Genomic DNA, 25,875 nt, shown 5'->3' with positions numbered 1-25,875 from the left:
CAGATAGGGCTTGAGAGAATATTGATCTGACCTTTAGCTCCTTGTGGGTTCGACACTCCATACTTATCACTTCCAGCTTTGGAAATTGCTACGATGATTCCCTGCACTTGGGGATTATCAAGCTCTTTTCTGGCCTAAAAAGTTTTTCAATAAGAGAAGTGATTGGAAGGTTATGCATTGGAGAAGTGAGGGTCGACCTTGAACACTTATGTTCATGCTCATGGAAACAATGTAAAAAACTTCATGGAAGCTTCTCTGAAAATAATTATCCCCTTGTATATATTCATTGTATTATAAAAATAATGTGCCAAGCTTTGGTTTTAGGATGATTAGATTGCTTGTTTGCTATGTGCAGTACAAAAACAGAAACTTTGGCTGTAGTGCTTGAATTTATATTTTTTACTGGGAAGTCAAATAGGTCTGAAACTTTTTGCACATTACTTCTGTACAAATTTTTCAAATTGTCAAATTTATTTCATAATTTTTGGAGTTACAGAAGTTTTCTGAAGTTCCAGATTACTACAGACTGTCCTGTTCTAGACAGATTCTGTTTCCCATGTGTTGATCGCTTATTTTGATGAATCTATGGGTAGTATCGGGGGGTATGAACCATAGTGAAGTTGGAATACAGTAGATAAAGTACTAATATTAAATTGGAATGAGTTTGCAACAGTACCTAAAGGTACTGATTTGCTTTAGTATACTAACGGATCTCATAAAGTTTTTGTTAAGTTTTTGTGGATGAAGTGTTCGAAGAACGAGGAGTTACCGATGTGAGAAGAATGAAGAGAGGCAAGAGTTCAATCTTGGGGATGCCCAAGGCACCCCAAGTAAATATTCCAAGGATACCAAGCATCTAAGCTTGGGGATGCCCCGGTTGGCATCCCATCTTTCTTCTTCAACAATTATCGGTATACCTTGGTTTTTGTTTTGTTCACATGATTTGTGTCCTTTGTGTTTTTCTTTTTCTTTAAGAACCATGCTAGTATGAGATATCTCTTCATCGATTTATAGAATGATCCATGTGCTTCATTTATATCTTTTGAATATGACCTTATGGAATGCTCTTTGCGCTCCACTTAAATTTTTTGAGTATGGTTTTATAGAATGCTTCGTGTGCTTCACTTATATATTTTGAGCTTGGATATTGGTTAGTTTATATTAATTGTAGAATGCTCCATGAACTTCACATATATCTTTTTGGAGTATGAATAATACTATCATCTAAAGCGGGTTTGGAAGAGTGTCAACTTTAGGAACTAGTGATCCCGCTATTCCGAATGAGAAGAATTTTGCTTATGTGGAGAGTAGAAAATTGTCTATGCTTGTAGATCATGAAAAGAATGCTTTATGTGATGGTTATATTGTGAATTCATTCATGATGCTACTGAAAATTATTATGAGGGAGGAATATATGCCTGTAGGAGTTGCAATAATATCAAGTTTCCTCTCTATGTGCTTAAAGTTTTGAAATTATACTTGTTTTGCCTTCCTATGCTAGTTGATTCTTGTTCCTATAAATTGTGTGCTCAAAAAATCCCTAGGCATAGTAAGTTGGTTAGATTCAAATGTGCTAGTCATATTCTTCATGATGCTCTCTTTATGTTTCAATTCTTATCTTTTATATGAGCATCATTGAAATCATCATGCCTAGCTAAAAGGCATTAAAGAAAAGCGCTTGTTGGGAGACAACCCAATATTTATCCTTACTGTTTTTGTGTGTTTACATGATTAATCTACTGTATTAATCATGTTTTATAGGTTTTGTTTCAATAAAGTGCCAAGTAAGACCTTTGGGAAGACTTGGGTGAAAGTTAATGTGATCTTGCTGTAAAAAAACAGAAACTTTGCGCTCACGAGATTGGCTGTCATTTTTACAGAAGAGTGCTTTTGAGTTGAATCTTTTTTCAGAAGATTAATATACAAATTCCTCACGTCCACCAATTTATTTCATAATTTTTGGAGTAGCATAAGTATGGTTTCTGTTCAGATCATTACAGACTGTTCTGTTTCTGACAAATTCTGTTTTCATTGCATAGTTTGCTTGTTTTCTAGTTTCTACGGATTATATTTTTCAATATAAATTGTATAAATGATATGGTACAGTAGGCATTGTGTGAGAACAATTATGAACCTTGTCTTTGACAGTACCAAAGTGAATGGTTTACTCTTTATCATACTAACCTATCTCACGAAGTTCCGTTAAGTTTTGTGTGATTGAAGTTTTCAAGCTTTGAGTGGGATATCGATAAGAGGAGAATAAGGAGTGGAAAGACCCTAAGCTTGGGGATGAACAAGGCACCCCAAGGTAATATTCAAGGAAGACTCAAGCGCCTAAGCTTGGGGATGCCCCAGAAGGCATCCCCTCTTTCATCTTCAAAACTATCGGTATACCTTACTCGGAGCTATATTTTTATTCGTCACATGATATGTGTTTTGCTTGGAGCGTATTTTCAATTTGACTTGCTGTTTGAATAAAATCATTGGATCTGAAATCTTGAATGAAAAAGAATCCTCCCATGGCTAGTTAATTATTTGACTACTCAGTGTTCTTCACTTATATCTTTTTGGAGTAGTTTGTCATTTACTCACGCTCTTCATGTATATCCTATGAGTAAATGGTTGAATGAATTGAATGTCATAAATCTGAATTTGTATATGTTTCATATGCTTATAACATGGGGAGTAATGACTTCACACATAATAAGTATATGTAGTAAACTTATTGAAGGTTAGCAAACTCAGAATTGGTCACTTGAACAATTCATGAAAGAATATTGAAGGAAGAGCGATTTCACATATAAATATACTATCTTGGACATCTTTTGTAATTGTGAGCACTCATTAAAATATGGCATGCTAAAAAGTTGATGTTGGACAAGGAAGACAACGTAATGGGTTATGTTTTCTTATATCCGAAATAAAGTATATTGTCATGGATCATCCAACATGCTGAGCTTGCCTTTCCCCCTTATGCTAGCCAAATTCTTTGCACCAAGTAGAGATACTACTTGTGCTTCCAAATATCCCTTAAACTAGTTTTGCCATGAGAGTCCACCATACCTACCTATGGATTGAGTAAGATCCTTCAAGTAAGTTGTCATTGGTGCATGCAATAAAAATTGCTCTCTAAATAAGTATGATCTGTTAGTGCGAAGAAAATAAGCTTTATACGAACTTGTGATAGGGAAGAAATAAAAGCGACGAACTGCATAATAAAGGTATCTATCACAAGAGGCAATATAAAGTGACGTTTTTTTGCATTAAGATTTTGTGCATCCAACCATAAAAGCGCATGACAACCTCTGCTTCCCTCTGCGAAGGGCCTATCTTTTACTTTTATCTTCTACCTTATGCAAGAGTCATGGTGGTCTTCACCTTTCCTTTTTACATTCTATCCTTTGGCAAGCACATTGTGTTGGAAAGATCCTGATATATATATCCAATTGGATGTAAGTTATCATGAACTATTATTGTTGACATTACCCTTGAGGTAAAAGGTTGGGAGGTGAATCTATAAGCCCCTATCTTTCTCTGTGTCTGATTAAAACTTTGAACCCATAAATATCACATGAGTGTTAGCAATTGTGAAAGATTAAATGATAGTTGAGTATGTGGAGTTTGCTAAATCAAAGCTCTGACATAGACCCTTCCCGAAAATAAGATGAATTGCAATTGTTTGATGACTAAGAGCACTATTTGTTAGTTTTCAAAAAAGTTTATGATCTATACTTTAACATGTGAATAGCTTGTTACTTGGTCATGAAAAGTTTTATGAGTTGAGCTACTATTATGATATATAATAATGCTAGAAAAAGTGATTGGAACTATCATTGATCAAACTTATGCACCTGCTAGCATTCACACTTCATAAATTATTTCTTTCATCATTTACCTACTCGAGGACGAGCAGGAATTAAGCTTGGGGATGTTGATACGTCTCCAACGTATCTATAATTTATGAAGTATTCATGCTATTATATTATCCATCTTAGATGTTTTATATGCATTTATATGATATTTTATATGATTTTTGGGACTAACCTATTAACCTAGAGCCCAGTGCCAGTTTCTGTTTTTCCTTGTTTTTGAGTTTTACAGAAAATGAATACCAAACGGAGTCCAAGTGACGTGCCAATTTTTGATGATTTTTTATGGACCAAAAGAAGCCCCTGGAGTAAAAGAGTTGGGCCAGAAGAGTCCCGGGCTGTCCACGAGGGTGGGGGGCGCGCCCAACCCCCCTGAGCGTGGGCCCCTGCCTCGTGTACGACTCGGACACCCCCCTGACGTGAAACCAACGCCAAAAATTCCTATAAATACAGAAACCCCCAGGAAATAACCTAGATCAGAAGTTCCGCCGCCGCAAGCCTCTGTAGCCACGAGAAATCAATCTAGGCCCTCTCTGGCACCCTGCCGGAGGGGGCCATCATCACCGGAGGCCATGGAGGAGGATGCCGGAGGGGCCATCATCGCCATGAAGGCCAAGGACCAGAGGAAGAACCTCTCCCCGTCTAGGGGGGAGGCCATGGAGGAGGAAGCACAAGGGGGAGAACCTCTCCTCCTCTCTCTCGATGGCGCCAGAGTGCCATCGGGAGGGGAATCATCGCCGCGGTGATCGTCTTCATCAACATCACCATCATCACCATCCTCATCTCTTTTACGCGGTCCACTCTCCCACACCCCGCTTTAATCCCTACTTGAGAATGGTGCTTTATGCCACATATTATGATCCAATGATGTGTTGCCATCCTATGATGTTTTGAGTAGATATCCTTTGTCTTTAGGTTGATTGATGATCTAGATTGGTACGAGTTGTATGTTTTATTTTGGTGTTGTCCTATGGTGCCCTCCGTGTCACGCAAGCGTGAGGGATTCCCGCTGTAGGGTGTTGCAATACGTTCATGATTCGCTTATAGTGGGTTGGTGAGTTACTGAAACACAAACCCGAGTAAGGGGTTTGTTGCGTATGGGAATAAAGAGGACTTGATGCTTTAATGCTATGGTTGGGTTTTACCTTAATGATTTTTAGTAGTTGCGGATGCTTGCTAGAGTTCCAATCATAAGTGCATATGATCCAAGTAGAGAAAGTATGTTAGCTTATGCCTCTCCCTCATATGAAATTGCAATGACGACTATCGGTCTTGTTAACAATTGCCTAGGACAATTCCGCACACCGATCCACCATTATTCCACACTCGCTATTTATAATATTTAGTAATATATTCTAACCTTATGACAACAGCACCTACTTTCATATTTTAGCTCTCCGATATCATACAAAGTTATCCACTTCATACCCACAACGTAGTTTTATTTCTTGTTGCTAGTTGGAAGCAAACGTTCGGTATACGTAGAGTCGTATCAGTGGCAGATAGGGCTTGAGAGAATATTGATCTTACCTTTAGCTCCTTGTGGGTTCGACACTCCATACTTATCACTTCCACCTTTGGAAATTCCTATGATGATTCCCTACACTTGGGGATTATCACCACGCGACCGTTTTCCCTTCACCAGCCCCACCGACCTTTTTACTCAATGAACCTTCCATGCCCAAAAAAACTGAACCTTTCGTATACTCGAGCAGCGAGCCACTCATCCCTCCTCGTGTGAGCCACTCCTCTCCTAGTTACCCCCACACCCTTTAGGGTTCATTCCATCGCTGCCGACGGGAGCTCTCCGACCAGCCGTGCCTAGTACCGCTCTGACCCCGGCTTACCTCCCCGCTCGCCACACTCGAGTCACTCCTTCCCGCTGTCCTTCCTAGCCTTTCATGTCAGCCGCCGCCTTGGTGTTGGCAAACTCAACGGTCTTGGGGCGGGCCTCATATGCCACATCGGCTAGGGTGCGCGACGGCGACGACTTGGGTCGAGTGGATGCAACATGGGTTGTTCGCCGCAACGCGTAGCAGCGCTAAAAGATGGAGGGTGTGTGCGCCTCTATGCCGCGCTTCGCTTGCCGGTTCAGATGCTCGCGAGAAGTTGGGAGCTGGACGGGGTCGAGGTCGAACTCAACGCCGCTGAAATCTGGCTTCCAGCACAACTGTTTGGCAGCTATCCGGTCCTTGCCATCAGCGAGACCAGCGCTGATAGCAAGCCCTTGCAAGAGTCTTGCTTAGGACATGGCTCTCTCCCCCGAGGCGGCGGCGGCGCGCCGCCCCCGGGGAGTCCCCGTCCACACCGCCCTCAGCCCTCCCCCTCCATCGCCTCCCACTACCGCCGCCGTCGCTAAGGACGTCGCGGGGCGAAGCCCCTGTGGTGAGGCGACGGCGGCGGCGTGGTCCTCGGTCGGCGGTAACGCGTGGGGGCAGCGGCGTCCATCTCCCTCCTCCTCCAACGGTAGTGCGCAGCGGGTTGGCGATGGCCAGGAGATCTCTGGCGGCCGTTTGACGGATGAGATTTTGGATGCAATGAGATCTGGTCTGGGTCCGAGGGGTTTAGATCGAGATCCACTGCGGCTGCGCCTCTTCTCGACAGCGGCAAGAGGAGATCATCCTGGGTAATCTTCACGGCACGATGACGTCCGGGTCTCTTGGCCCGGGCATGGTGGTGGTGGCTGCCTTCTCCACCGAAGGCGGTTGGCCAGGCTGATAGTGACGGATCTTGGATCCCACTATTAGCACCGGCAGCGAGTTGGGGAGACATAGTCGCCGGTGAGATCCGAGCCGACTCCGGTCATGGCGGGCGATGGCGGCATCTACGTCGTTACCTTGATGAAGGCATCGTCAAGCAACTATCGTCAACCTGCTCGTGCCGCTCCGGGAGAAATCCTAAGATCACCGGATCAGACGATGGCGGCGCTGCGGTGTCGTGTTCCCTATTGGGGGCATCGTTTGTGGAGCGGCACCGAATGGAAGAGGCGTGAGGTGGTGTGGCGTACCTTCTCTCACATCGGCGGCGGCGGGTCTCGGCGGCATGGAGCAGCGGGGTCTCGCCAGTGGGCGTGTGATGATGGACGAGCGCAGGATGGTGGCATTGTCTGGCATCGTGGTGGCGTCGACGACAGCTAGACCGGGCAAGGTAGATGCAGCAGTACATCACTGAAGATGGATTGGTGGCAAGTGGCTGCGGCGGCCTCATACCCGGCAGGCGTCCTGGTTGAGGAGTGCGCCGGACTGGTGGGTGCCCCATACCCGGCAGGCGTCCTGGTTGGGACCTCAGGTCTTAGATGTTAGGTTTGGCTGCGATATCTGTTTGGTATTAGACCCAGACTATCAGCATCCCTACATCAAATGGATAGGAGTAGCAACAGATGTTGCCTAGAAGATGACTTTAGTATTACTGTTGTATGACTTTGTAAGGTCTTGTGTGAATAATTAATAAAGTGTCTGCATGCATCGCCCAGATGCAGAGGCCGGGGGTCCTCCTCCTTTTCTAAAAATAATGGCTTTGCCAAGTGGATTCTTTGGTGAGCACCGTGGCTACATTTTTTCCCAACCCTCATGGCCACCTGTTTCTCATTCATCTGACCACTTAAATAAGAGATATAGGATACTCACGCACGCACGGCAGCCGCCAGCCGGCACGCACGGCCACTCATATGAAATACCACATGTATATTCTAATTATTTTTTCCACTATATTTCTCGAAGAGTAATCATAAATCATCCTACCATCACTTCTTTTTTTTTCTTGTCAAGATTTGTACCATTGTTCCAAATTCCATTAGATAGTTATGGTTTATTTTTTTAGAACGAAGACGCTAAAAGCGTCCGGCTTTAAATTAATAAAGCCCACAACTTAGGCAGCGTAACAAACATAGTTTCAGGATATCGAACACGAGCATGGAGGCTCAGGCCACGCCGACGCGGAGACACGAGAATTTTAAAACGGGCCAAAAGAAGCACGCAGCGATGCAAATACAAGGCCCGAAGCCAGAGCATAGAGCACGCAGGCTCGCTCGCGTGACAAAAGGGCCACTTCACGGCGTAGAAGTGGCGGATGGCTCCCTAGCCAAAACGTAGACCTGGCGAAGACGATCTTGAGCTTGCTTCAGTTTCTCAGCATCCTTGCGCCTCGCCAACGGACTCCACTGCTGCAGTAGAAGGTTGCATTTGTAAATTATGTTAGCAGGGTGTGATGGGAAGATTCCCTCGATCGCTAGTTTGTTCCTAGTGAGCCAGATAGCCCAGGCCAAGGCGCCGATGCAACTCCAGAGCACACGTTTGTGGCCTCCTTGAACCGAGTCTACTATGGCCGCGAGGTCGGAAGCCGACCGAGGGTCCCAGGAGGTGTTGGCCGCTGCACGAACGGCACTCCAAGCAAAACGTGCCAGCGGACAGCGGAAGAATACGTGGTTCGCATCCTCCGTAACGTTACATATCGTACACAGGCCGGTCGACGGGCCATTGCATTTGGCGACGTTAGCCGAAGTGGGCAGTATATTACGGAACAGTTGCCAAAAACACCTTAATCTTAAGCGGAAGGCGCGCGTTCCACAAGCCATTCGGCACCTGGAAGGACGGGCCCTGACACAGCTTACGGTAAAGAGACTTGACCGAAAACTTGCCGGACGGGGTGAGGGCCCAGGTGACAGTGTCCGCGGTCGTAGACAGCGACACCGGCTCAATGCAATCAAGCAATTCCGTTAAGTGAACTTGTTCTGCTCCCGTTAACTCTCTTCGGAAATGGATCGCCGGAGGGGAAGAGGCAAGTGCCGTGGCAACAGTTTGCTCCGGGTTGACAGCCAGAGCGTAAAGGTCCTGGAATTCTGACCAAAGGGGTTGGGATCCCACCCAGTGGTCTAGCCAGAAACGGACCGAACGGCCGTTACCAATGGAGAACTTGGCTCCCAGTGCGAAGGCCGGCCGGACCGCTTAAAGATCGTTCCAGAAAGGAGATCCCCTCGCCACACCCTCGAAAAAATTCCTGTTCGGGAAGTACTTGGCATGCACCAGGTCAACCCACAGGCCCGTCGCCCCTGCGAGAGCTTCCATATCCATTTGCACATAAGTGTAATGTTAAGATTCTGGTATTTGTGATCCCTAGACCTCTCAGGTCTTTGGGACGACACACCGCGGCCCATTTAAGCATGTGGTATTTGGGTGGTTCGTGGCGATCAAAGGACTGTTTGTTGCTCTTTGGAGAGGAAGGGTAGGAAAAACATATAACTCAACAAGTGCAGTATTTGTTTTCTCGGATACAACCATTATAGTTTATTGATTGTTTCTGCATGAGCTAAATCCCAGCATGCATAGAAAATTATTCCCCTTTCACTGCCCAAAACTTTCTAGCACAGGACAAAACATATCATCTCCATCCAAATTAAATGGATCCTTCAGACTGACGGCTTGTATTACTTTTGGCAGCAGCAAATGCCACTAGGGTCTGGTGCGCAATAGCTTTTATCCTTGTCGTAACCTTGGCGTCCGCAATCAGCCTTGCACACATGATCGTCCTTGGGTCCTGCCGTTGGCGCGCAGGCTTTCTCGGCTACGCAGAACTTCGTCCACCCACCTGCTGTACCTATGAACAATGAAGCAGGTCAGCGCACATGGTCGATCGACAGGGTAATTTTTTTGAGAATCCAAAAGTGTGTGCATGAAAGTGGAAATCGATATACAAAGAAACTAAGAAGCATGTATACCTGATGCATGACAGGACAAGAAGGTGGTAGACATGAGCAGGAGAACCACCAAACACAAGGCCCGAGTGTTACTTCCGATAGGAGCCATGAGAAGCTAGCAGCAAGCTATTGCTTTTTCTTCTTTTCTTGGTGATAAGTACTGTAGTTAGCTAGTGCTTTCGTTCCAGTGTCACTGGTAGATGTTAGCGATGGAAGTAATGTTTCACGCATGTTGTGCTGGTGTTTATATAGAGCAAAAAGTGAATCGATTTAATTCCGGTATCAATAAGCAATTCATGGATAATCGATTAGTGCCCATTGTAAAATCTTGCATTAATGCTCGTTTTTTGTTGCGAAAATGCATTAATGTTCGTTGATATCATGCATGATACGACAATTTATTCCGGTATAAAAGAAAGAGAATGCAAATAATTTAGGTAAATGATGCATATCATCCGGCCGATTCGCTTCAGCCCCTCTGCAAACAGTGTGTGTGGCTTCAACCAATGGCTAGGATTACAACCAACTCTGCAAACAGTGTGTGTGGCTTCAACCAATGGCTAGGATTAGAACCAAATCCTAATTGGCGCCTTATGCGCCCATTAAATTGGTTTTGTACATTTTATTTGGTTTTTCATTTTTCCTATTCCTATTTCTTTTTTTCCTTTTTTTCAAATGTGTGAAACATGTATTAATTTGTTTTTTTATTGAAATTCATGATTTTCATTTCAAATTTGTTAACCTTTAAACAAAACCAGTTGACTTTTTTCAAACCCATGAACTTTTTTTTGAATCCGTGAACTTTTTCAAATTGCATGTTTTTTCAAATCCATGATTTCTTTTACAAAATCTTCCAACTTTTTTTCAAATTCATGACCTTTTCTTTCAACCTATGAACTTTTTTCATTTTTCATGAACTCTGAACTTTTTTGAATTTAGTGAACCTATTTTCAAATTTCTTGAACTTTTTCAACTTTCATGATTTGTCTTTTTAAATTCATGAACTTTTTTCAGATCTGTGAAGTTTTTCAAATTCATGATTTTTTTCTCAAATTCGTGAACTTTTTCATTTTTCCAAACTTTTTTTAATTTTTCCAAACGTATTCAAATTTTAGTTCATTTTTTCACATTTTTTTCTAGACGCTTTAGTTTTATGATTTTGCCCAACTTTTATGAACTTCTTTCAAAAGTCAATGATTAACTATCCGACGGTCAACCAACCAACCAGCGAGATGCTAGTTAGGGAACAACTGCATCATGTCTTATTCGAGCATCGTATTCAATCGAGTGAAGATTTAATGGCCCAGCCCGCTAGGCGTGCCTTCGAGCGACACTAGCTTTAACCGCCCCTGAGAGCGCCGCTTAGGAGCTCTCAGGATGCCAGCGTTTGTCGACAAATAGAGCTGCCACGCACACAAGGGTGCCGACTTGGCTGGCCCATTTGCAGCGCCTTGCTCGACATTGCAGCGTGATTTTCTACCACTGTAGCGGTCCGACTACTGTACCCACCCAATTCGCTGTAGCGGCTCGTCTACTCTAGCGAAACAGTTTATTTTGGTCTTCATTTTTATTTCAAATAGTTTTCGAAAATGTAAACCTTTTTTGAAATTCCTTAACATTTTTCAAAAGCACAAACATTTCTAAAATTTGTGAAAAACTATCAGAAATAGGAACAAATTTTTTAAAATGTGATCATTTTTGAATTCCAAAACATTTTTTGAAAAGCACAAACATTGTTTAATATGCTAATAAAATTTGAAACTGGAACATTTTTTAAAATTCTGAACAATTTTTAGAAAAACATGAACATTTTTTAAAATTCCCAAACATCTCGGGAAACTTGGACATTTTCTTTATTTTCAGAACAAAATTTGAAAACAGGACACTTTTTAAATTATGAACAACTTTCACAAAACTTAAAAAAAAATTCGAAATATTTTCTGAAAACAGTAACATTTTCGAAATTTTGAATAAATATTTCAAATTCCTGATTTTTTGTAAAAGTTACATAAACCTGGAAAAGGAAAAGGAAAAATGAAAACAAAAAAAGGAAGCAAAAAAAAGAAACCAAAATTAAAAGAAAAGGAAAAAAATATAAAAACGGTTCATGGACCTTCTAGAAAGTTATTAAAACCGGTCAGGTTCCTTTCAAAAGGTACACAAAATCAAATTCCGTAGAACTTACCAGTCGCTGGTAAAATGGGTTGGCCCATCTTAGATGAATGCTCACTCACATGTGTGTCGCAGCGGCAGTTTGGCAGCGAGCGGCAAATAGAAAATGCGGTCATCCCGGCCCTTGTCGACGGGAGGGCTCGTGCATCATTTTTAGGTATTTTTTGTCTGTTTTGGGTTTGTGTCTTATTCCATTGGAATTCAAGCTGGCAATGGGGTATATCCAGACGGGTATTAGACTCCCATACATGTCCCCGTGACAGCCTCCCCATGCCTATCCCCGTCCGCGTCCACACCCACGGGGATAAAAAATTTCCCATCCCCGTCGCCGTCGGGTTTTTCATCCCCATCGGAAAACCCATACTCACAATGAGAAACATTCAACAACATTTCATCAGAAAAATATTACTTCACAACAATAAACATGTAAGGCCTTCTAGGGCATGTGTTGTGATTAGGTTAGGTTTTCTATGGGTTTTTTGGGCCAAATAGCTCGGATGGTAGAAATTTTGAATTACCTAGGGTGGGTATTGTCGGAACTACCTAGGGTCTAATTTCAGGGTTCACATATAAGGCCTTCACGAGTAAGGCGGGTAACAGGGGTACAGGTAATGATATCTTGCTGAGTAAGGTATTTTAACCAACAACTTTCCATGGACATTAGAACTGTCCCATCCATGTCCCCTAATGGAGTAATTATCCATAGGGATGCGTGTAACAGTTAAACATTGGCAGCTTGAATTAGAATGCCATCCCATGGGGCCGAAATCACCATTTTGACCTTAAACTTGAAGATTAACATGATTTGACCCTGGATGGATTTTTTTCTTTTCAGATCTAGCCTCTTTTTGGTCACACCAACATCCCTAGTGTTTCCATTGTGCAGGAAACACCATGGTCTATGGCGTTTGGCTTCGGCGTTTCCTCCAGGAGCCTTGGTGTCTCTGTCTAGGATGAAAGGCCACGGTCCATGATGTTTGGACCAGGGAAACGCCATGGGCCATGGCGTTGGCCGATGGCCTTTTCCGTCCAACGCAAACGCTAGTGATGTTGGTGTGTCCAAAAAGAATGAGATCATGAAACACTTTTAAAATGAGGTCAAATCGTGCTAAACTTTAAAGAGGGTCAAAACAGTGATTTTGGCCTCCCATGGGAAAGTACTTTTGCATGCATATGTGGTATATTTATATCATTTTTTATTCGCAAAAAATGTAGTGTATATTTTTCCATTTTTATTTATATTTGTAATACATGTAAGAATTGTTCGTTACTTCCCTAGTCTGATATGAAACACCCGCATCTAAAATTCCCTTCACTAAATCACTTTAGTTGTATGCAAACCTAGAGAAAATAGCATGATGAACCAAGAAATCCCTAGGTCCTATTGTTAAGAAAAGGGAATTACTACTTATTAACAACATTCAATAGTCTGGGCAACCATAGGCTTTGATCCGCATTGAAAATGGGGCCACTCATTGAAGATAAGAACCTATATGCCTTCTTGACATGAGTAGATTGTATCCATTGGGAAATATCGATTCGATCAATATTTGTTTTCTGGAGTACCAAAATCAAGCATGAAGTCATTATGAACATAAAGGCCCAAGGTATGGAGTCCTAGAAATAGGCTAGAACAACTTGAATGAGATGTGATAGCTTTTTTGTGGTCTAACATTCTTGCCAATACATTACCCTCGTTCTGTTCCGGATTGTAATCCCTACTCAAAAATTAGCTCCATGAGCAAAATTCCCTGTCATAATGAACCCTGCAATTTTTTTGTGATGAGTATATAAAGCATCTTGAGTAGAGTAATGTGCATTTTAAGTATTATTTCCTGCTATCCTTTTCAGAGAATAGTCATGAATCATCCTACCATCAATTTGATTTATTCTGATTTGTATCATTGTTCCAACTGATAGTTATGGTTTATTCTGGTGCTTCATGGCGATCATAAGTTTGTCGGTTATTCTTTTTATGAGTGGAGGTTAGGAAAACTATAACTAAAACAACCATTACAATCTTTGTTTTCTAGGATACAACCATTACATTTTACTAGAGTGAATTGCAAAAAACATCGACACTTCAGGCAAGGTTTGCAGGAACCACACATTTACGGAATTATGCCAAAAAGCACTAATTTTTTTCATAATTTTTTGCAAAAAGCACTAGTTGGCAGCTTTGGTCGTTTTGATGACGATTATGACAGGTGGGTCCCGGAAATGATGAGGTGGCGTAACTGATGATGCTAGAGGTCGCTTAGAGATACTTTTTTTTTACCAAAAACTCCCTCACTTCTTCAAAAAAAAACACCCGTGGTCAAACTAAAAAAACACCCCTGCGCATAGGACGGCCGGACCTTGCCTCCGCCGCCGGCCTCGGGTCGTACACCTCTGGATCAGGAACATCGGACCAAACCGAGCACCGCCATGGCCGTCGCTTGTCGTTGACGTGGCTGGAGACAACCACGAGCTTCAGCATCATGTGCATCCGCCTCGCCCTGTCTTCCTCTCACTCCTGCTTCATTGACTGAGCCAGGGACACGCCATAGCCGTCGGCAGCGACCTTGCTCTCCAACCTCGGTCATGGCGCACCACCATCAAATTAGCCACCGGCAGACTCCTTCGGTCCTCATCCTAGACACCGTCTGGTCCGCAGCGTCAACGCCGACCTCCTGGACATCCCAGCGTCAAGCTCCGCCTCCTCCTGGACATCCCAGCGTCAAGCTCCGCCTCCTCCTGCACCCTCGCCGACAAGCTCCGAGCCCCGGTGGTCGTCGTTGTTTCTCAACTCGCCGTTCCATGCTACCTCGCCTTGTCCGAGCACGCACACGGGCTTGTGGTGCGTCTTCTCTGGTCCGCTCGCTGCAGCCTTCAAGCACGTCCCGGCGTCTGCAGCAGGAGGCCGAGGCCGAGCCCCTCAAGGTGCCAGCACGCACGGGCACCGGAAGCCCGGGTCCGAGCTCGCGGGCACGCTGCCCGCCGCCGCCCTTGCCCCAGCTGGCCGCCACCGGATCGACCTCCACCGCCCCCCGCCCTGCAGCATGGCCGACTGGCCGCGGCCGGCGTGGCTGCAGCCCGCGGCCGCCAGGGCTGCTGCTCGCGCCCATCCGCGGCCACCGCGGCTGATGCTCACGCCCGTGCGCGGCCACCGCGGCTGCTGCTCCGGTGTCACGCTCCCCCAGCAGCTTCGCCCCCGCAAAAGCTGTTGCTGCTGCCGGTGCTCCGGTGCCCGCGGCAGCTGCTGCTCCGGTGGGGAAGGGGGCCGGAGAGAAGACGCGAGGAGGAGGGGGCTGATTGCTTTTTAAGTTTTTGAAGAAGGGCGTCAGTGTAAAATCCCCGGTTTAACGGCGTCACTTGCGAACCGTTACGCCACGTCATCATTTCCGGGACCCACATGTCATAATCGTCATCAAAACGACCAAAGCCGCCAACTAGTGTTCTTTGCAAAAAATGATGAAAAAAATTAGTGCTTTTTGACACAGTTCCGTAAATGTGTGGTTCCTGCAAACCTTGCCTGAAGTGTCGATGTTTTTTGCAATTCACTCCATTTTACTACTAATAGTTTCTGCATGAACCAAATCCTTGGGGTGCATAAAAACTAGTTTCCCCTCCCTCTGAAGTATCGTTGTAGCAAATGACAAAACATATCATCTCCATCATCGCACTAGTGCATTCGATCTGCTGTAGGTCCACGGGGCAGCCCCACTCTCCCTTATCTTCTCTTGCTCTGCCTTATCTTCTCCCACGATGAATTTCTCCCAAATCCTTTCTCTCATCCACCTCGTCACCACCTCAAAATCCATCTCTCTCTTGCTCCCTCACAAAATCCGACGAGCTCCAGCCGGCCGTTCTCCTCTTTCCTCTTGGATCCCCATCCCCCTCCGGCGACGAGCTCCACACACGCCGCAGCCGCTGCATCCCCATCGGCTTTCTCCCCGGCAGTACATACGGCTGCAGCTCGCACTGCTGCAAGGGGGCGGGGCCGAGAAGGAGCGGAGTCGCTGTTGTGAGGTTGCTGCTGCTAGCCATGAACGCCATGGCCGCCGCCTCCCCCTCATCTGGTCGTGGCGCTGGAGCAGGCGGTGGAAACGATGGCCTCCGGTGCTACAACCGGTGAGTCTTTTTGCTGGAACCGGCCGGCAAAAAAGCTTCAACCACACTGACCAGTGCTGGAACCAGGCAATCGTCGAGTAGTTTTTGCTGCCACCTCCTTTCTTTGCTACAACTGGCAGGATTTTTTGCTGGATCCGTCGAGAAATTTTGTTGCGACCATCGGCGGCGATGCATGTTTTGCTACAACGAGCACGACGATGTGCTACCATCGGCACTGGTGTTTTTTGCTTCGAGATTGTTTTGCTGGAACCAGTGTTTTCTTTTGCTGGAACTGGCTAATGTGTTTGATACAATCGATCATCGGAGTTTTTTGCTGCTGGGATTTTTGCTGGAACCACTATTAAGTTTTGCTGGAAGTGGCAAATATTTTTGTTTCAACGGAGTACCGAAGTTTTTTGTTACTTTAGATTTTTTTTTGCTGGAGATGACGGTGCAAGTCGACGACGGCGGTGAGCCGGAGACGAGGACGTCGGGATGCTGCAACCATGGTGATGGCGCTCTGGACCCTTCTTGTGTTCGAGCTGCAACCATGGTGAGTGGAGGCAGCCAAGGCGAGCACAGTGGCACGGGTCGCCGGCGAGCGCGGATGGCCGGCGTGGTGGCACGAGTCGCCGGCAAGCTCGGGTAGCCGAGGACAAGCGAGGCGGCCGGCGAGCTTGCACGGAGTGGGGCATGCGCGCACGCTCACTTTTTCCTGATCTGCTTTTTTCTGCGTGTGTTTACTTTATGGGGACGAAGTTAATTTTAATCTGACGGTTGAAAAAGACTCTATCGGGCGTACACGCAGCGACCGGCCCAAAAGTTGGGCCGGTCCGCCGGCGCCTATGAGCGCCCAAAAGATATTGCCACTTAACATTAAAATATATGTTGCGTTGTATTAACAAGTTTAATGAAAGAGGCTAGTGCCTCGCTATAAAACAAATCACCGCATACAAGCAAGTCCAATTGATGACGAAAGAGCAAAAGAAAATGTAGAAGTTCAAAGAGGAATAGAAATAGACTACATGCTGAAGCGTCAGCTTAATACAAGCCCAAAACACAGAACCGACGGAAATCTAGGTCCTTGTGGTTCCTAGTCAAGGGATCGATGGCTAGGGCCGGCCCTGAGGGGAGGCAGGGGGGACGGTCGCCCCGGGCCCCCAAAATATTGGGGCCCCCTCCAAGGTATGCACGCAGGGGCGTAGCAACGCACGTAACAGATAGCAGCCCATGACCACGAGTCTTCTTTGTTTTTGCATTTTCCTTTGCGATTGATCATAGGCCCACATCACCCCCGCAGAGATCTACTCCCTCCATTCGGTGAAGATTGTACATCTAGAAATTTTAAGATAAATTATAGAGTTGAGTAAAAAATGCATTGGAAAGGTGCAAGCCACCGTCTCTCTCCTCTTTAATTACCCAACCCATAATGAGCTAAGTCTATGTAGAAATAAAGAAGACCAGATGTAGATTGCTATTGGTCTTAATTACCGTGTGATGAGAAAGAAATATTTTTCTCCATTTTAAAGTGCATTGGAAAGATAGAAGTACACTTTTTTATGGACAAATTTTAAAGTTAGATGTACACTCTTCACCGGACGGGGAGAGAGTATACTTAGCCTGGATGAGCGCACAGGGGGCATAACCATCGCCACCGAAGCCTTGTTTCTTCGGCAGTCCACGCCTAATTCCCGTCCCAATCGGCAACCGCGTCAAGGTGACAGTTGCCGATGTCGCGGCGACGGAGGAGGAGCATGCAAATAGGCTCGTCAGGCGGTAAGGATGGAATTGATTCTGGTAGGGGTTGTATATGGATTCCGTAGTCCACGCCAAACTCCAGTTTCATTCGCTCCTTTCTAACTGATGAATCTGGTACGGTTGTTTGGATCTTGAGATACTATCTTTTTTTTTTGAGGATCTTGAGATACTATCTTAACTTGCTTACTCCCGGCAGAAAGAATTGCAGTTGGCACGAGCAGGATTTTCGCTTGGCATTCAAAAATTGGGAGCCATTATGTCATTGTTTGATTACAAAAATTGGAATATGGGAGGATGTATATGTCTCCTAAATCAAGATTAATCAGTAAGTTGCGTTGAATTATTTATTAACCCGATAATCATTGTTATGGTTTTGTAGTGATGCTGCAAAAAGCATACTGATGGTTCTTTCCGTCTAGATTAGATCTCCGGGATAAAAGTGGATAGAAAAAGATGCTTTTGGTCCTGCAGGTGATATAAAGTAATATTTACTGAATTTTCAGTACAACGATTTTGTTTTCCATATAGTTTATGACATTTCACCCATTTATATGTTTTATCTCTAGGTCTTACAAGATATTTCTAATGCTTCAGAAAAAAACATTTTATCAAGAATGACATGTATAAGGAAGCCCTCCGTGTGCTGATGATGCTCGAGGTATGCTGCCTTTGTCCTACTATAAGAAGATATGCATATTGACCAAGAACAATTTGAGAGCTTTAAATGTTCCTACAGAGGTTAAATAGTTAGCAACTTAATACAGTAAGAATCATCCACAACTTTGCATCTATGAGTGTTAAACAGAAACTTGGAGGTACATGTATATAGATTATGTGAGTTTGATGTACTTTATATTTCACATATACACATATGGATCACTATCTTTTATGTTTATAGTAAAGGCCCCATGTTCTAGTTTCGCCCCGGGCCCCTAAAATGTCAGGACCGCCCCTGTCGATGGCTAGTCAATCACACCGCTTGCTCAGGGGCATCCATTGCTGCAGGAAACCATAGATTTTGAAGATAGCACTAGTGGCATGCGTGGGAAAAGAGTGTTCACTACGTTGTTTCCAGTACACCACAACGTCCTTGCCAAGGCCCCGAAGTTCACCCACATCAACTTTTGGGCCTGGTAATTGCACGAAGCTGGCCCCTGGTAGACATTAGGGAAGTTGGAAGGGCACCACCCATTCCCCCAAACTTCCCTAACACAACGCCAAAGAAAATGAGTTGAGGCACATGAAAAAACAAGAGATACTATTCATGTCCTCATCGTTGCAAATATGTCTTAGAGGCAATAATAAAGTTGTTATTATCATATTTCTTGTTCTTGATAAATGTTTATTCTCAATGTTATAATTTGTCGGCGTTCCGGGATCGGGGTCCCCAGACTTGCCTGCCTGCGGCCCACGGCGTGGCTCCACTCACGAGGGGCCAAGCCTCGCGAGGCGGACGACACAAGACCTCCTCGGGGGCAGCCTCACCAAGCTGGCTCGCGAGGGGCGGAGAGATCAAGGCAAGGCGAACCTCGCGAGGTTCCAATGACGTAAGCCATGACGACCAAGACCAGGCGGGCGCCAGCGCGCGTAGTGTCCTCGTTTCCTCTTTGGTGCTAAGGAGGCAAGCGCAGGCGGGAAGTACCGAGGCATCAGGCAAATATTTCCATATAGGTGCAACGAGACCAAGACCAGCAGGACGGCAGGACGGAGGTCACCGTGGAGCCCAAGACGGCGTCACCATCAGAGCCTTTGGCAGGCGAAGACCACCTTTAGTCAGGATAGATTGTACTAGCTGCCCCCTTAAAATTGGCCGTTGTTGGCTCCCTTCCCGCTCAATATTTGGGAAGAGGACCAGGGCATCTATAAATAGGACTACCCACCACAGTAGGAGGCAACTCATCTGAACGGATCACAACAGAGCCTCAGGAGATTCAGATCATCCTCACACCCACCAAGCACAAGAACACCTTGCCTCAGGAGGCTGTTCTTCCCCTTGTATTGTTCATCCTCAGCCCAAGAGGCAATCCACGACACCACACTGGAGTAGGGTATTACACCACAACGATGGTCCGAACCAGTATAAATCTCGTGTCTCTTGTGTTGCGAGTTCGTCGAGCTAGGCTTTGAGATCACGGTGAGGCTGAGGGCATGATTAGGTAGGGGGAAATCTTCGTGCGCACCCCAGTGTTCGAACCTCAAGGGTTTTGCCGGAACCCGAAATCTGACATTTGGCGCGCCAGATAGGGGTGCGCCGAAGCTTTCCTTCCGTCGATCCGCGTCCTGTCGCTTCATCGCATCCATGGCGGACGCTCGCCGAGCTCGCGCTGAGCGCCGGGCCGCCCTCGCCGCCCGCGTTGCTCAAACGGCTCCCGTCGGCGGGCCTCCCCGCCGTTCTCCGTCACCTGCCGCCAATGCCGCCACCGGCCCGGCGGGGAACGAGCAGCAAGCATCCTCACTGCACCCCTCGGTGCGGCGGGACGACCGCACCGCCACTCCGCCGCTGACCCCGGCCGGCTCGTCGTCTCACGCTCGTCGCGCAACCACGGCCGCGCAGGCCGCGCTGTGCATGGCACGTGAACTCCTGCGCTACCGCCTCATCGACGACCTCTACGAGGACTGGCTGGACCGCATCGCCGAGCTCGTCAGGGCCGCGGGGGGCTCCCTTGCGCCATCCCTCTCGCTGCCTCGCCCTCCGCCAGCTGTGGGCGACGTGGCTCATGGAGTGCCACCGCCACCACCTCCGCACCTGGCGCCAAGGCGTGCGGCCCCCCGGCGCGACCCACTGCGTCGGACGCCCTTGCGCGAAGAAGGAAGCTGCCAAGTAGTTCCTCGTCTGCAAGAAAACGCTCCCGTGCTCCCAGCACCACTACGGCAAGACCGTGCGCCTCCTGCGGTGGCGGCGCGCGGGCATCAAGGGCAGGCTCCACCTCAACAAAGGGTCCCGGTGGCCACCGCAGGCTGTCGCGCCTTCACTCCTGAGCTGCGTAGCGTCGCATGGCCGGGCAAGTTCAAGCCAGACATGCCTCCTTGCTACGACGGCACCCCCGACCCCGCGGAGTTCCTGCAGCTCTACGAGCTGAGCATCGAGGCGGCCAACGGCGACAAAAAAGTCATGGCGAACTGGTTCCCCATGGCTCTCAAGGATGGTGCCCGCTCATGGCTCCTGAACCTGCCTCCAGGCTCCATCTCCACCTGGAACGAGATGCGCGACCACTTCGTCGCCAACTTCCAGGGCACACGCGACCGCCCTCCGGCCGCGGGTGACCTACGCCCTGTCAAGCGGCAGCCAGGAAAGACCCTCCAGAAGTACATCCAGCGCTTCAACAACGTTCGCCTCAAGATCCCCAAGGTGACGGACGAGGCCATCATCTCCGCGTTTTCTGATGGCGTCCGCGACGTCAAGATGAAGGAGGAGCTCGCCATCCACGAGGAGTTGTGCACGTCCTTGGAGTTGTTCAACCTGGCGACCAAGTGCGCAAGGGCTGAGGAAGGGCGCCTTTCCCTCCTCGAGCTCCCAACTGCCGACCTGGAGGAGAAGAAAGCCAAGGCAAAGGACGTGAAGCACAAGGGAGTGGCCGTACTCGCGGCGGAGCCGCACACGAAGCGCGGCCGGGACCAGCCTGAGTCATCCAAGAGCTGCCGACCGTTCTGCGCCTTCCACAACGTTCACAGCCACAACACCAACGACCGTCAAGAGCTCAGGGCCATTCGAGATGGACGCCTCGGTCGATGCCCCGAGCGCAACGACCGGGGCTATGGCCGATGAGGAGGACGTGGCGGAGGACGCTGGGACGACCGTGGCCCTCTCCAGGAGCGGCGTGACCGGCCTCGTGAGGACCGCTGGCAAGACCAGCCTCGCGAGGGCGCCTGGAGGGATCAGCCTCGCGAGGACCGTCCTCAGGGCAATGCTGGGCTTCCTCCGCTGCTGCCACCACCAAGAAGGAACGAAGACCACCATCAGGACGAGGGGGCTGGGGGCTTCCAGGAGCCGCGGGCTATCGCCTGCATCCTGGGCGGAGCTCAAGCCCCAGCCTCTCAGCGAATCTTCAAGCAGTTTGCTTGCGAGGTAAACGCAGTCCTCCCCAGGCTCGAGGCCACGCGCCCGCTTAGGTGGTCCAAGTGTGCCATCACCTTCAGTTCGGCAGAACAGCTCAAGTGCGCGGCCACCGCTGGTGCCCTCTCGATGCTTTGCTCACCCGTCATCAGGAACGTACAAGTCACCAAGACCCTCATCGACGGCGGCGCAGGGCTTAACATCCTGTCCGTCGAGATGTTCGACAGCCTTCAGGTGCCCTACGATCAGCTTCAGCCTACCAAGCCCTTCTCAGGAGTGACCGACGGTTCCACCACGCCGATAGGGCAGGTCCGCCTCCCTGTCACCTTCGGACAGCGCCACAACTACCGCACCGAGCTCATCGACTTCGATGTCGCCCACATCCATTTGCCATACAATGCTATCCTCGGGTATCCCGCCCTGGCCAAGTTCATAGCAGTGACACACCACGGCTACAACGTCCTCAAGATGCCAGGAAGCGGCGGGATCATCACAGTCGCCTGCGAAGAAAGAGATGTAGTGTGCTCCCTCGAGCGCGCCTTCCAAGCAGCGTCAATCGAAGACCCCGACAGCAATGCAGCACAGTACCCTCCTGGGGTCATCCCCAAGAAGAAGAAGCAGCTACTCCGCGCAGGGCCTCAGGAGAGCGGCACCGCAAGTGGAACCACGTCAGGATGAGTGCCCACGCCTGGGACGCCTCCCTCCCTCGCATAGGGAGGCGCGCCCGGCGCCCTCCTCGGGCAGGGCTCGGGGGCTCTCTTCTGGAGGGCCTCCGACCTTGCCAACATCACGAGGGAGGCGCTCAGGCACCACGTGGAGGCGTGCTTCGCAGCACGTTTCCCTCAGGGGGACACCGGACGAGGAGCTCCCGGCGCTCAGGAGTTCATCACCAAGACCACTTAAGAATTGCAGGATGCAAGAGCCATGCGCGGCGACCGCCACTCACCCGGCGTGGCCTCCCATCCAGGCGAGGATGGCGGGCTGCGCGTCTGCATCGACGTCCCAGGGCTCAACAGGGCCGCATCTCAGGAGCTTTTCTGGCCTTCGCGCGTGGGACGCTGTGAGGGCCCGCCTCACAGCTACATTCGCATGCCTTTTGGCCTGCCGAGCGTGGTGTCCGCCTTCCAGCGCAACCTGCGCAACATCTTGGTGGCTCAGGAGGCCAGGCACCACGCAGTCCTAGCGGAGATGGAGACGGTCTTCAAGGAACCGTCCGGACCCCCAGAGCCTCCCGAGGCTCAGGGCCCCGGTGGCTCGTGAGGAGCAACCCCTTCGTCACGCGTCTTTAGCTGCCCCAACATTTCTTCAACAACAGAACCAAGTGAAATTTTCCAAGTTTATTTAGCTGGGAGTGCCCCTCGGGCTGCATCATTCCCAGGCCGCGTGGGTCCGTCCTTGTGGCATGTATCCCTTTACATCTTTAGCTTACCTTGCTGGGGGCGCCCCTCGGGCTGCATCATCCCCAAGCCGCTCGGGTCCAGTCCAGTGGCATGTATCGTTCTTGCATTTACCTAAGCTAGTCTGCTTCTCATGCATCACCTATATGTGATTATCACCTGCTTGACTGTCACCCACCATGGGAGCCGCGCGTCGATCGTCTTTCTTCAGGACCCTTCGCATAAGAAGGCTAGGCACGGCGTCTATGCTCGGGCCCGTCCCTGCAGCGTCGATAAATCCAACGGCTAAGCTCTGTCTGGCGGGCCGGTCCCGTTCACGTCACCTCTTGGGGTCGTTGGTGCTTGGCCTTCTCATGCGATAACCTCGGGAGATTCGTTCGGCGTAGGTTGTCTAACCATTTCACAGGACCGCCACAGCCATCAAGAACCAAGACCAGGCGCAACCCGCCTTGAGGTAGGGCCTCGTGAGTCCCGCGCTGGCTCACGAGTGCCCGGACACACCTCGTCTAGCCCTGCCGTGCAAGTCACGTGTCAGGGCGGGGCTGTACACGCCCCGGGGGATCTCCGTAGTAGGGAGTCCCCTCCCACGTACCAGTGGAAGCACCATGCTCCGTGCTGGCCATCGACACTGCCGAGGAGCGGCTATGCCCGTGCAAGTGCGGAAGCGCTATGCTCCGCGCTGGTGATAAACAACTGAGGGCGGCCCCATGGCCGTATCAACCTCAGGGAGCCCTTGAGCTCAGTGTCTGGCCTCATCGCAACACCTCCCCTCGGGAGAGTCGCGCGAGGGGGCTGGGCACGAGGGCTGCGCTCGGGTCACGCCCAAGCGTACACCACCCAGCCAGGTCCCCCGGACCTTGTCGTCACGCGCCCCTCCCAAGCCGAGCCTCGGCGAGGACAAAGGTATGAAGGTCGTTTGAGCGTCTAGGGGGACTCCTGAGCATCGCGACTCAGGAGCCTAACTGGCCACATAGCCCCTCACTCCTTGGTCTCGTCCTGGTGATCCGGACGACCCAACGGCGATTGAGGTATGCGCGGGGTTGGACCCTGCCGACGTAGAACACTAGACCTACCCTTGCATCTCCTTTCCATAAGCTGTTTGCGCGTCAAGGGGGACTCCTGAGCATCGCGACTCAGGAGCCTAACTGGCCACGTAGCCCTCACTCCTTAGTCCTGGTGATACGGACGACCCAACGGCGGCTGAGGTATGCACGGGGTCGAGCTCTACCGATGTAGAACGTAAAGCAAATGGGAAGGAAATCGAAAAATCTCAAAGCAAATATTACAAGACATGTTGTTCTCCGAGTATCAAACGCAAATTTAAACGCCTCCACGAGGCACGGTACATGTTGCAGGAGTTTAAACAGGAAAGGAGCCGCAAGCAAGTCATCCCTGGACACCGCCGGCACCCGCAAGAGGCGCTCCTTCCTTGGTGGCGTCGCCTTCACCTATACCACCGGCCGGGGCTGCAGGATTAGTAGCATCGCCGGTCGAAGGTGCGGAACTTCTTCAGCAGGGCCTCCGCCTGACCCTTCACGGCAGCAGCAGCGGCAGTGCAGTGCTCGTCGTCCACAGGCTCCAGCAGCTCGTCAAGGCGGGCGGCAGGATCGCGAAGATGGAGGTGGCTGAAGACGCGCGTCAGCGCCAGCTGAAGAAAGGACGCGAGCCTCTTCCTCTGCCATGGGGCCGATGCCGCTCACGACTTTCTCAAGCGCCTCGACCAAGTAGGGAAGCAGCTGGGCGGGGCCGTCCTCGTCGGTGGTCAGCGGCTTCTCCAAGCCCTTCTCATAGAGTGTCTTCAGTGCCACGCGAGACCTCTCCTCGAGGAGCGCAAAGGCCGCGCGGTCCTCGGCCAGAACCTTCGCCTTGGCGTCAAGTTCGGCTTTCTCCGCCTCCACCTTCCGCTCCAGCTCCTCCAGCCGGCCGCGCAGTGGCCTGCGCCTTCGCTGACTGCTCCAGCTCGGCGTCGCGGCCCTTGATGGTGTCTTCCCGAGCCTTCATCTTCTCCTCCTCCGCCTTGCGGCTACGGGCTTCTTCTGCACACTCGTTGCGCATGGTCTTCAGCTCGACCTCCAGCGCCCGACAGCGATCCTGGGTGGCCTCGACGTCCTTCAGCGCCACCTCGCGAGCAGCCGCTGCTTGGGAGGCGGCCTGCTTCTCCTTCTCGGAGGTCGCCGTGGCCTGGCTCAGCGCCGCCCGAACAGACACGTCAGAATGGAGCCAGCCAGAGACTAGCTCCAGGCACCCAGCCACCAGGTGGGAGTCGGCGCCCTGAAGATCTTCTCGCAGCCGGGTCATCTGAGAAAGAGCGCGCTCCAAGACGTCAGGTGTAACGCCCGGGTAATTAAGCTACAGTAATCCCACGCTAATGATGCCGCGTCACCACGGTTACTGTTGTTAACCTCGCGATGATTCGAAACCGTTCAAAATTTAAATTCAAATTAATGTCAATAATAAAAGTTTTCAAAAATTTGAACAAAAATGTTCGGTGGGTGCCAGATATTGCACTGATAATTATTGTGGAGAAAACATATTTTTAGAAAATGCCTAACTATTTTAAAATGATGTAAAACAGAAAAGAAAATAAATAAAAAGAAAAGAAAATACAAAAGAGAAGACAGAACAAAAAAAACAAGAAAAGGAACCCCCCTCCCCCCACTGGACCCTGGCCCAACTGGGCCGACTCCCCGACCCAGCCGGCCGGCCACCCACCCCCCACCGACACCTTATCCACTCCCCCCACTCACCACCGACACCTCCACCCACTCCCCCCGAAAAATCCCCCTCCTCTGCCTCCCCCGATCTGGATCGGGAGGAGACCACCACCGTCGCCGTCGCGCT

The 25,875-nt window shown here is 49.1% G+C and overlaps 2 long non-coding RNA genes across 3 annotated transcripts; one reads left to right on the top strand and one right to left on the bottom strand.

Annotated features, from left to right (window-relative positions):
• Positions 1-9,068: 9,068 nt before the first annotated feature.
• On the bottom strand, positions 9,069-9,770 carry LOC123141169 (uncharacterized). The gene is made up of 2 exons (XR_006470188.1): positions 9,583-9,770; positions 9,069-9,461 (listed from the first exon to the last, which is right to left on the bottom strand). It is a non-coding gene; the product is annotated as an uncharacterized lncRNA (long non-coding RNA).
• A 5,581-nt stretch (positions 9,771-15,351) lies between these two features.
• LOC123143715 (uncharacterized) lies at positions 15,352-19,626 on the top strand. 2 transcript variants are annotated; one of them, XR_006470995.1, is made up of 4 exons: positions 15,352-15,846; positions 17,780-17,908; positions 18,003-18,054; positions 18,150-19,626. It is a non-coding gene; the product is annotated as an uncharacterized lncRNA (long non-coding RNA). The 2 variants fall into 2 exon arrangements; XR_006470996.1 differs by having other exon boundaries at positions 18,003-18,064.
• The last annotated feature ends 6,249 nt before the right edge of the window (positions 19,627-25,875 follow it).

This window comes from Triticum aestivum, chromosome 6D, assembly GCF_018294505.1.
Source record: "Triticum aestivum cultivar Chinese Spring chromosome 6D, IWGSC CS RefSeq v2.1, whole genome shotgun sequence".
In the NCBI taxonomy this organism is placed as follows: Eukaryota; Viridiplantae; Streptophyta; class Magnoliopsida; order Poales; family Poaceae; genus Triticum; species Triticum aestivum.
Note: the sequence above shows the minus strand (reverse complement) of the source record. Positions and strands in the feature narration are given on the sequence as shown.